At 56.4% G+C, this 10,539-nt stretch overlaps 1 protein-coding gene across 6 annotated transcripts in view; it reads right to left on the reverse strand.

The window, feature by feature from the left end:
* C11H16orf74 (chromosome 11 C16orf74 homolog) overlaps window positions 1-5,914 on the reverse strand; it is a 47,866-nt gene extending 41,952 nt beyond the window's left edge. For 3 of the 6 annotated variants that reach the window (XM_055232692.2, XM_055232693.2, XM_063612519.1), the window contains exon 1: window positions 474-811. The gene's annotated coding sequence lies outside the window, so the exon portion shown is untranslated. Of the gene's footprint in view, window positions 1-473; window positions 812-3,879; window positions 4,026-5,591 lie in introns of those variants that run through there. The other 3 variants (XM_063612521.1, XM_063612520.1, XM_063612522.1) reach the window with 3 other exon arrangements.
* Window positions 5,915-10,539: the final 4,625 nt, after the last annotated feature.

Genomic DNA, 10,539 nt, shown 5'->3' on the forward strand with positions numbered 1-10,539 from the left:
GAGCGCAGGGGGGCCCCTAAGTGAGGCGGTTCATAAATAATAGATTTGGAAATACTCGATAGAAGGGAAATGGTTCCTCGGGAGGCCTCCTGCCCCCGCCCCCCGCCGGGCTCCCTTCCAGCTCTCAGGAATGGCGTTCTGGTCCATTCCCAAGGAACTCGTGACGGCGCGGGGTGGCCTGTGGTGAGTGAGGGGCCAGAGGCTTCCGCGCGGGGACACACCCCCACCGCCGGTGCAAGTTGCAGCGCGGCCAGAGCCGGGCCAAGTTTCCCAAAGCCTCTGTCTCTGCAGCAAAGTCTGCAAGAAGTTGCGGGGACTCCCGGGCCCGCGTGGGTCCCCAACGGCCCCCGGGCCGCGCCCCTGCGGCGGCTGCGGCTTGCGAGGCGTGGACGCCGCCCGGCCGGGGCCGCGTTGCTCCGGGAAGGCGGGCGTCCCGGGTAAGGGGCGGCGGGCACGAGGCGCGAGGCACTCACCGCTTCCTTCTTGGTGGGCTCACTGCGGAGCCGCGCCCGAGGCGCGCGAGGCCCGCCCGGGCGCTGGTGGTGGCGGCGGCGGTCGGGCTCGGGGGGCCGCGGCTACAAGCCTGCAAGACAGAGCAGCGGGGGTCATGGCCCGGCTGGCGCTCGGGCAGCCGCGCGCCTCCCGCGGTCCCGCCCCGCTCCTAGAGGGCGGTGCTGACAGCAGCCGCCGGGCCGCGGGCGCCAGGATTGCACCGGCCAGGCGCGGGGCGGAGCGGGCCCGCCCGTCGTCTCCCTGGGGAGCGTGCCAGGACCCGCCCGCCGCCCTAGGCGGCGGTCCCGACCCCTCACTGCTTGCCTGTTTCCTCCCTCCAGGCCCTGGGCGGTCCCGGGGAAAGTTTGGGCCGCGGCCCGTAGGGCTCCCCACCGTGCGCCCCTCTTCCGGGGCTGGGTGCCGGGCTCCCTGCGGCCCTGCACCCCAGCCCTGGGTGGTGAAAAAGGGCACCAGGGTTCCTCCCATACTGGGGGGCCCGGGTTCAGTGAACCTCGCCGCCCGGAGGCGAAGAGGGGAGGCGAGAACACCCCCCGCCCCATCTCGCCGTCTGCAGCCGCCCTCCCCTGGTGCAGGACCCCAGAGACTGGTAGGCAGTGCCCCCTTCCCTCTGGCTCCGGCTGTGGGGGTTCCCTTTTGCTCTCCACCCAAGCCTTTGCACCCCACTTCTGGGGTGAACCCCAGGTTGCAGCCTACAAGGAGGTCAGGGCTTGCCTCCTGGCCCCCTGGGCAGCTTCAGGTGTTTGGTGATGACCTCGATGAGCATCAGGGAGAGGAATCCCCCACCTCCCCGCGGTGTGGACACAGAGCTCCCCGCGGTGTGGACACAGATGTCTTTTGGCCAGATGAACTTCTTAGGAGGCACACTCCCTCCGTCAGCCCTACCTGTGTGGAGGCCTCTGCAGACACCTGCTCAGTGGGGCAGGAGGAACAGAAAGATGCCTGCCCTGTGCTTTCCATGTCATTGTCACAAGCCTGTGGTACCCTCTCCAACCTACAAGCCCAAGGTCTCCACACCCCGTGCCCTATATATTTCTGGAGGCGTAGAAGGGGAAACTGAGTCACAGAGCAGGAAAGTGACATTCCTTTAGTGAATGTGGCAGAGTTGCAGGAAATGGAGTCATCTTCCTAGCCGTCTGCTGTTGCTTGAGTCATTCCTAAAAATGGGGCGATCTTTAGGTTCCCCTGACCTTATAGAGTCCCAACTGACAGGCAGGAAATGTATCATGTCCCCCACTCCCCCGCCTCTAACAAAGAGAAGGGGCAGGCCTGGGGCAGGACGTTCCTTCCACTAGTCCCCACCCTCCGGAGGCAGGATGGGACCTGCCGCTGGCCGGTGCTGGGGTGGTGGGCGTGCCCATCAAAGCTGCTGCCCCAGCTGCTGGGCTGGGGGAGGCCTGTGCAGGTGGCTCCCTGCTGAGTGCACATCCCTGGGGAGGGGCTAGAAAGCCAGGAAGAGCTAAGAGGCTTCAGGGTAGGAGGGGGAGGGGGCTCAACAAGCTGGCTGTGGGCAAATCATCATGCCTGGCTGTGTGCCGGCCCTTCACTGGGTGTGGGGAGGCAGGGACCAGACCTAGGCTCCTGAGGAACTGAGATGGACAAGCCTAGGCGACTAAGAACTAAGGCTCCGAGACCCCATGGCACAGCGTCTCCCTCCTCCGTCAGTCACCTCCCAGCCCAGCTGTGCCTGCCCTGGAGCCAGGTTCCCTTTCATGATTGTGCAAAGATTTGATTAATATCTATCTCCCCTGCACTGCCAGTTCCTGCCCTTCCCAGGGGCTCCCTGTGCCCCAGCCCCTCAGGAGTCAGCGGGTCCCTGGGGAAGTGCAGCACCTCCTGAAAGTCCCAAGGGGCCATTTCCTGGGCTGCTGAGGGTCCTATGTCCTGCTCCTCTCCAGGGAGCTTTGGGGCAGAGCCGCTGTGAACTGTCTCCTCTAATGGTGGCAGCAGAAGTCCCTAGGGATGACAGACAGGCAGTTGCCCTCACCCCTGCCTTCTTGTTCTGGAAGGGTGCAGAAGGGGTGACACTGGTGATCAGCTTGTCTCTGGGCTTCAGTTTCCTCAAAGGAGGACTGGGGATTTACTTATTTATCAGGTTATGTGTTTAACCTGGCGCCAACTGTGCAGGCGGCCCTCACGTCACTGCCTGTTCATGACAACCCTCTCAGGGGTGGGGCCCGACACTTAGGGAGGTCACAGGTCCTGGGTCTCCCAGCCAGTGAGGACTGCCTTCTGACTCTGCTCCGTCTCCACTCCTGCGCTCTCCTGCCCCCAGCGGAGACAGGAGCGGCTCATCCCAGGGGAGTTTGGCCCAAGCCTCAGCCCTGGGGGAGGGGACGCTGCACTAATGAGTGGAGGCCGAGGAGGATGTGTTTTGTCAACTGTACAGACTGAGATGGGGAGTGGAAAGAATCCGGAGGCTGCTGCCCTGAGAACGGTGGGTTTACACTCCAGCATCACTTTCCCAGCGTCTGCGCTGTTGGCATCTGTGCCGGTCACCCTTTGTGCTGGGGGCTGTCCTGCACCCTGTGGGTGCTGAGAATCATCCCTGGCCTCTACCTACGAGGTGCCAGGAGAGCCGTTCCTCAAAGTCATGACAACATGACTCCCGACATTGCCACCTGTCCCCTGGGAGCACCATGCCCTTGGCTGAGAACCCCTGAGTATTTTCCAGTAGTTCCCGGCCCTGACTGCATGCCAGGATCACCTGGCAAGCTGACAAATAAATAAATAAAAATGAATGAAGCAAATACTCTGGTCCTGGCCTCACCCCATGGGCTCTGACTTAATTGGCCCAGGTAGGGCCCAGGTATGGGTGTTATGTAAAAACCCCTAGGTGAGGCCAGGTGTGGTGGTTCATGCCTGTAATCTCAGCACTATGGGAGGCTGAGGCCGGAGGATTGCTCAAGTCCAGGAGTTCGAGACCAGCCTGGGCAACATGGTGAGACATCGCCACACACAACCCCTGCCGGCTCTACAAAAAATATAAAAATTTGCCAGGTATAGTGGCGCATGCTTGTATGTCCAGCTACTTGGGAGGCTGAGGTGGGAGGATTGTTTGAACCTAGGAGGTTGAGGCTAACCCAGATGATGTTAATAGTTGGCTCTGACAGAGAACTTTGAATCTAGCAGCAGAGAGCCCAGCTGCACGTCACTTTCCTGGCAGCCAGGTGAGGTGCCTGCCCGAGTAACTTGGTCTTGATCTTGGGGTGGGGCTGGTAGCGGGCAGCTGCTAGTGGGGACCCATGGGCTCTGGGAGGAGAGTCCCGCTCAGCAGCCTCACTTTGTCCCACCACCTGGGAAGAGCTGTAGGGAGCACTGAGCCTGCAGACCCCGGAGACGAGGCCAGGGCTGCGGCCCCACACCTGCCTGTGATCAGAATCCCCTGGAGTGCGAGGAAAGGCAGATGCTGGAGGCTGGGATTCTTCAGGTGCGGGGTACAGGACGGGAAGGTAGGCCCCTGACACCAAAGCCCTCTGAGTCCCGTCCTTCCTTCTCAGACCTGGAGACTCGGTCTGCAGAGGAAGTAGGAGAAGAAGAATTAGAGCAATTTCTCCCCCCATCTCCCCTTCGGGATTAATGGTTGGGAGAGCAGCTTCCTGTGCACAGTGGACAAGAGCTCTACACATTTACTGGCGCCTATCAGGCACCGCTCCAGGCCCTGAGAATACAGAGGCTGAGAGAGACAGGCCAAACCCTGCCCCTCATGGGCACCAGCGCCTGAGTGCTACGGGGAAAACGATTACAGCGGAGGCTATAAAGGGTGGGGGTGGGGAGTCAAAATTGTAGACAGGGTGGGCAGGAAAAAGCTTCTATGAGCCAGTGATTGTAGAGGAAGCCCTGGCAGGTGCAAGGGAGCTGCCGTGTGAGCGACAGGAGGAAAAGCTCCCAGGAAAGTTCTGGGTTCAGGGTGCAGGACGAGGAGGAGCACCCTGCAGCCACACCCCACTCTGCAGGGACCTGAGCCCGGGGGCTCCGCATCACCTCCTAGGGGTCCTGCAGGGTGGGGAGTGGGGCTAGCAGGGAGACCCTCTTCCCATTCACAACTCCCCACGTCCTACCAACACGTGGTGCACCTGTGACATTCGGTTTCCTATTCAACAATGGTTTCTTTTCTTTTCTGTTTTTGAGACAGAGTCTTACTCTGTAGCCCAGGCTGGAGTGCAGTGGCATGATTTCTGCTCACTGCAACCTCCACCTCCTGGGTTCAAGCGATTCTTCTGCCCTAGCCTCCTGAGTAGCTGGGATTATAGGTGTGTGCCACCACGCCTGGCTAATTTTTGTATTTTTAGTAGAGACGGGGGTTTCACCATGCTGGCCAGGCTGGTCTCGAACTCCTGACTTCGTGATCCGCCCACCTTAACCTCCCAAAGTGCTGGGATTACGGGTGTGACCCATTGCGCCCGGCCCAACAACGGTTTCTTAAGCAGGGTGGAGGGTTAAAGGTGGCTGTGGGCCGGACACAGTGCTGGGATCACACCAAAGAACTCCAGCCTGGGTGACACAGTGAACCCCCGTCTCAAAAACAAAAAATAAACAAAGTCAAAAAAACAAACAAAAAGAAGTACAGGGCCAGGCACAGTGTCTCACACCTATAATCCCAACACTTTGGGAGGCCGAGATGGGCAGATCACCTGAGGTCACGAGTTCGAGACCAGCCTGGTCAGTGTGGTGAAACCCTGTCTCTACTAAAAATACAAAAATTAGCCAGGCCTGGTGGGACATGCCTATAACTCCAGCTACTCGGGAGGCTGAAGCATGAGAATCACTTGAACCCAGGAGGCGGAGGTTGCAGTGAGCCGAGAACATGCGACTGCACTCCAGCCTTGGTGACAGAGTGAGACTCTGTCTCAAAATAAAAAAAAAAAAAGAAGTATAGGCTCTGGGGAGACAGGCCCCAGGAGCGGGGTTGGCGGCAGGAGGACAGTCAGGGACACCCCATCCATGCAGGAGGCTCAGCCTGTGGCTCTGCAGCCCCCGCTCTGAGATGCCCCCTCCTCATGCCCCACACCGGCCTCCTGAGTGTGTCCCCAAACACCGGCGCCCTCTATCCCCGCCCCCCACAGCTCTGCCTCCCTTACGGTCAAGGGTTCCTCTTGCAGCAGCGGGAGCTGAGTCTCTCACCACTGATCCCTATGCCCGGGCTCCTGGCAGGCACTGGTTTGTTGAGCAGCATCAGCGTGGCGCCCAGGGACGTCGGAACAGCCTCTGCCTGAGCTTTCAGATGGATGGAATGAACCTCACTTTGTCTTCCTGGGAGCAGCCGTGGGGGAGCGAGGTGGCGGGGGATCTGGAATCCCCTGACCTGGGTTGAAACCTCGGCAGCCCGTCACGGGCTGTGTGAGACCTTAGCGACGTCATTCGGCCTCTCTGAGTGTCAGGGTTTCACCCCAGCATGGGCTGAGGAGAACCACTCAGAGGACCGCTGTGAAGATGGAGTAAGCGTGAATGTAAATTCACCAGGAAGTCGAGGGAACCAGACGAATCATAGCTAGTGTTTGTGGTGAGCTGCCTAAGTTCCAGGCACTGCTTCAAATACAAACTTTGCATAGACTTCGGAGGTCAGTACTATTTTGATTCCCCTTTTGCAGATGAAGCGACTGATGCATAGAGCGGTATCCTCACTTTTGCCCCAGGTGAGTGGGGGTCAGAGCCTGGGTTCCCGCCAGGCAGTCTGATTGGGATTCTCACCATGCTGTCCCTCAGTGGACATGGATCAGAGTCACACACAGTGGCCACCTAGGTGTTAAAGGGACAACAGGAAACAGACTCAACCCCAGGCCGTTGTACCTAGCACAAAAAGCGTCTCCCGACAGAGGGGAAGTCCCAAGAATAGTTGGCCACGTCATCAAAATAGCAAGACCCTGTCTTTAAAAAAAAAAAGACTCGGGAGGCTGAGGCAGGGAATAACTTGAACCAGGAGGCAGAAGTTGCAGTGAGCTGAGATCTCACCATTGCACTCCAGCCTGGGCGACAGAGTGAGACTCCGTCTCAAAAAAAACAAAAAAGACTGGGCTGGGCGCACTACCTCATGCCTGTAATCCCAGCAATTTGGGAGGTCAAGGCGGGAGAATGGCTTGACCTGGGAGTTCCAGATTAACTTGGGCAACACAGGGAGACCCCGTCTCCACAAAAAGTGAAAAATTAGCCAGGCATGGTGGTATGTGCCTGTGGTCCCAGCTACTCAGGAGGCTGAGGCAGGAGGATCATTTGAGCCCAGGAGGTCGAGGCTGCAGTGAGCTATGATCGCACCGCTGCACTCCAGCCTGGGCAACAGAGTGAGACCCTGTCTCAAAAACAAAAACACCACTGGGCAGAAGATTTCAGTAGATATTTCACGGAAGAAGATATACAAATGGCCAACACACACGTGAGAAGACGCTCAACATAATTAGTCATCGGGGAAATGCAAATCAAAACCACAGTGAGATCCCATTTCATACACATGAGGATGGCTGTGATTTTAAAAAAAAAAGAAAATAAATATTGGTAAGGGTGGGTAAGAGTGTTTAAATTACTACTGGGAATGTAAAATAATACAGCCACTTTGGAAAACAGTTTGGCAGAATCTTAAAAAGTTAAGCATTTATTTACCATATGATCCATCAATTTCACTTCTAGGTACTAGCCAAGAGAACACATGTTCATGTACAGACTTAGACACTCATGTTCACAGTGCTTGACTCACAGCAGCCACAAATGGAAACAACCCAACTGTGGGTTGTGGGTCAATGAATGAACGGATAAACCAAACGTGGTCCAGCCAGATGATGATGGGTGTTTTTGTTTTTTGGGGAAGACAGAGTCTCACTCTGTCACCCAGGCTGGAGTGCAGTGGCATGATCTTGGCTCACTGCAGCTTTGACCTCCCAGGCTTCAGTGATCCTTCCACCTCAGCCTCCTGAGTAGCTGGGCCTGCAGGCATGCTGCACCACCGCGGCATTTTGTATATAAAAATACAGTAATTTTTGTATTTTTTTGTAGAGATGAGGTTTCACCATATTGCCCAGGCTGGTCTGGAACTCCTGGGCCCAAGCAATCTGCCCACCTTGGCCTCCCAAAGTGCTGGGATTATAGATGTGGGCACCCGTGCCAGGACTACCATGGAGTATTATTCAGCCATAAAAGAAAGAAAGTGCCGATACATGCTACAATGTAGATAAACCTCAAAAACATTATGCTTAAGGAAGCCAGTCACACAACACTAGATACTGTATGGCTCCATTTATATGGAATGTCCAGAACAGGCAAGTCCTTAGCGACAGAGAACAGATGGGTTGTTACCTGGGACTGAGGCTGGGAAGGAGGAGGGCCTGCAAAGGGGTAGAGAGACCTGTCGATTCACTGAAATTATTGAATCGAATACTTAAAACAGGTGAATTTTATGGCATGAAAATGCCTGCTTGCCAGATGCACTGGCTCACACCTGTAATCCCAGAACTTTGGGAGGCCAAAGTAGGCAGATCACGAGGTCAGGAGTTCGAGACCAGCCTGGCCAACATGGTGAACCCTCATCTCTACTAAAAATACAAAAATTAGCAGGACATGGTGGCACACGCCTACAATCCCAGCTACTCAGGAGGCTGAGGCAGGAGAATTGCTTGAACCTGGGAGGCGGAGGTTGCAGTGAGCCGAGATTGCGCCATTGCACTTCAGCCTGGGCGACAGAGTGAGACTCTGTCTCAAAAAAAAAAAAAAAAAAAAAAAAGAAAGCCTCCTCAATGAGGCTGTAATAAAACAATAACGGAGGGAAGGGAGGTCAAGGGAGGGAAGGGGCGCTTCACCCAGCACAGCAGCGAGGCCCTGACATGACCACATAACCCACAGATGCCACAGACGCCAGGCAGCCCCACTGCTGTGGCAGAGCCGAGGGTGCATGGGCCCCGCAGTCCCAGTGGCTGGCTCTGCAGCAGAGAGGGAGGAACACAGCTGGGCATGGCAGTGTGCACCTGTAACCCCAACACTTTGGAGGGCTTAGGCAGGAGGATGGCTTGAGGCTAGGAGTTCCACACCTGGGCAACATGGGAAGAAAACAAATTTAAAAATTAGCTGGACATGCTGGTGCATGCCTGTAGTTCCAGCTACTCGGGAGGCTGAGGTGGGAGGATCACTTGAGCCCGGGAGTTCAAAGCTGCAGTGAGTTACAATCATGCCACTGCACTCCAGCCCAGGTAACCGAGTGAGAACCTGTCTCAAAAACACAATAGAAAGAGGAACAGCCTGGCCCCTGGTGGTGGGTGGCAGCCCTCCTGCAGGGAGGAGGTACGAGGGCAAAGTTGGTGCTAAGAAAACAAGAAGATTCACACAGAAAGAGGAAGGAAGCCAGAAAGCAGAAGCCATGGGACAGCAGGAGATGAATGGGAGGAAAAGAGACAGGAGGGGCGCTGAAGATGATGGAGGAGCCATGCCAGGCCTTGGGGGTGCCCCACTGATGCAGGCAAGGAGGGTCAAGCTGTCATGTGGGGAGCGAGCTCCCGGAGGTCCCCCATGAGTGAGGGGGCATTTGGGATTAGGAGTCAGGTCTCAAATTTCCTAGCCCATGCTTGGGACAGGAAGAATTACGGCAGTCTCTCACTCGCTCATTCATTCCTGACATTATTTCCTGAGCATCTCATACGTGCTGGACACTTGGTCACGTGCTGGCAGTCTGGGGAACAGACAAGCAAGACCCCTGCCTCATGGAGCCTGAGGCCGTGGGCAGGGACCCTCACTGACGTGAGCGTGAGGCGGGTGTGGAAGCAAAGTGGAGGGGCCGGAGGGGCAGATGGCAGGGCTGGGATTAGAGAGGTCAGGGCTGGGAGGGCAGGATCAGCAGGTTAGGAGGCTGACGGGCTGGACCTGAGGGCATGGGCAATGTGATCCTCGGAGACCTGCAGGTGCTGGGGTCCCCCATTCTGGGACTCTGTGCCGATGCTAGCAGCTGGCTACGGAGGCGTTTTCAGCAGGGGCGGGCGGCCAGATCAGTGGCTGCCTGGGAAGCTGGCTCCACCTGCTGCTGGGGTGAGTGGGCGCAGGGCAGGGCTGTTGGGGCACAGAGAACTCAGTCAGGAGAATGGGGGCTGTGCTGGGAGGTGGGCAATGCCTGGGTTGGTGAGCTCCCCAGGAGCCTATAAAGATGTTCCAGAGCAGAAAAAAAACCTCAAAACCAAAAGCAAAAGACTGCTTCGTAGCCATAAAGAAATAAAGAATGACAAAGAATGACAAAGCTTTTATATCCTGTCTTTTTGTTGTTGTTGTTGTTTTTGAGACGAGATCTTGCTCTGTGGCCCAGGCTGGAGTGCAGTGGCGTATCATAGCTCACTGCAACCTCCACCCTCTGGGCTCAAGCGATCCTCCCATATCAGCCTCCCAAGGAGCTGGGAGTACAGGAGCACGCCACCATGCCCGGCTAATTGTTTTCATTTTTTGTAAAAATGGGGTCTCACTATATTGCCCAAGCTGGTCTCAACCTCCTGGCCTCAAGTGATCCTCCTGCTTTAGCCTCCCAAAGTGCTGAGACTACAAGTGCACGGCACTGTGCCTGGGCTGTTATGTTCTGATATGGAAAGATCTCCAAGTGAAAAAATGCAAGGTGTAGAAGACCATACAAATGTTCAATCATTGCATAAAAAAGGGAGGAGAGGCTGGGCGCAGCGGCTTACGCCTGTAATCCCAGCACTTTGGGAGGCCAAGACGGGCGGATCACGAGGTCAGGAGTCCGAGACCAGCCTGGCCAATATGGTGGAACCCCGTCTCTACTAAAAATACAAAAATTAGCCAGGCGTGGTGGTGGGCACCTGAAATCCCAGCTACTGGGGAGGCCGAGGCAGGACAATCGCTTGAACCTGGGAGATGGAAGTTGTTGCAATGAGCTGAGATCGCACCACTGCACTCCAGCCTGGGTGACAGAGCGAGACTCCGTCTCAAAATCAAAATCAAAATAAAAAGGGAGGAGAACCTGGATCTGAACTTTTTAAAGCATAAAACATCTCCACAAGGTTCCACTGGAAACTAGGGCTTTTGGCTGCCTGTGAGGAAGGGAATGGGGTG

This window comes from Symphalangus syndactylus, chromosome 11, assembly GCF_028878055.3.
Source record: "Symphalangus syndactylus isolate Jambi chromosome 11, NHGRI_mSymSyn1-v2.1_pri, whole genome shotgun sequence".
Taxonomy (NCBI): Eukaryota; Metazoa; Chordata; class Mammalia; order Primates; family Hylobatidae; genus Symphalangus; species Symphalangus syndactylus.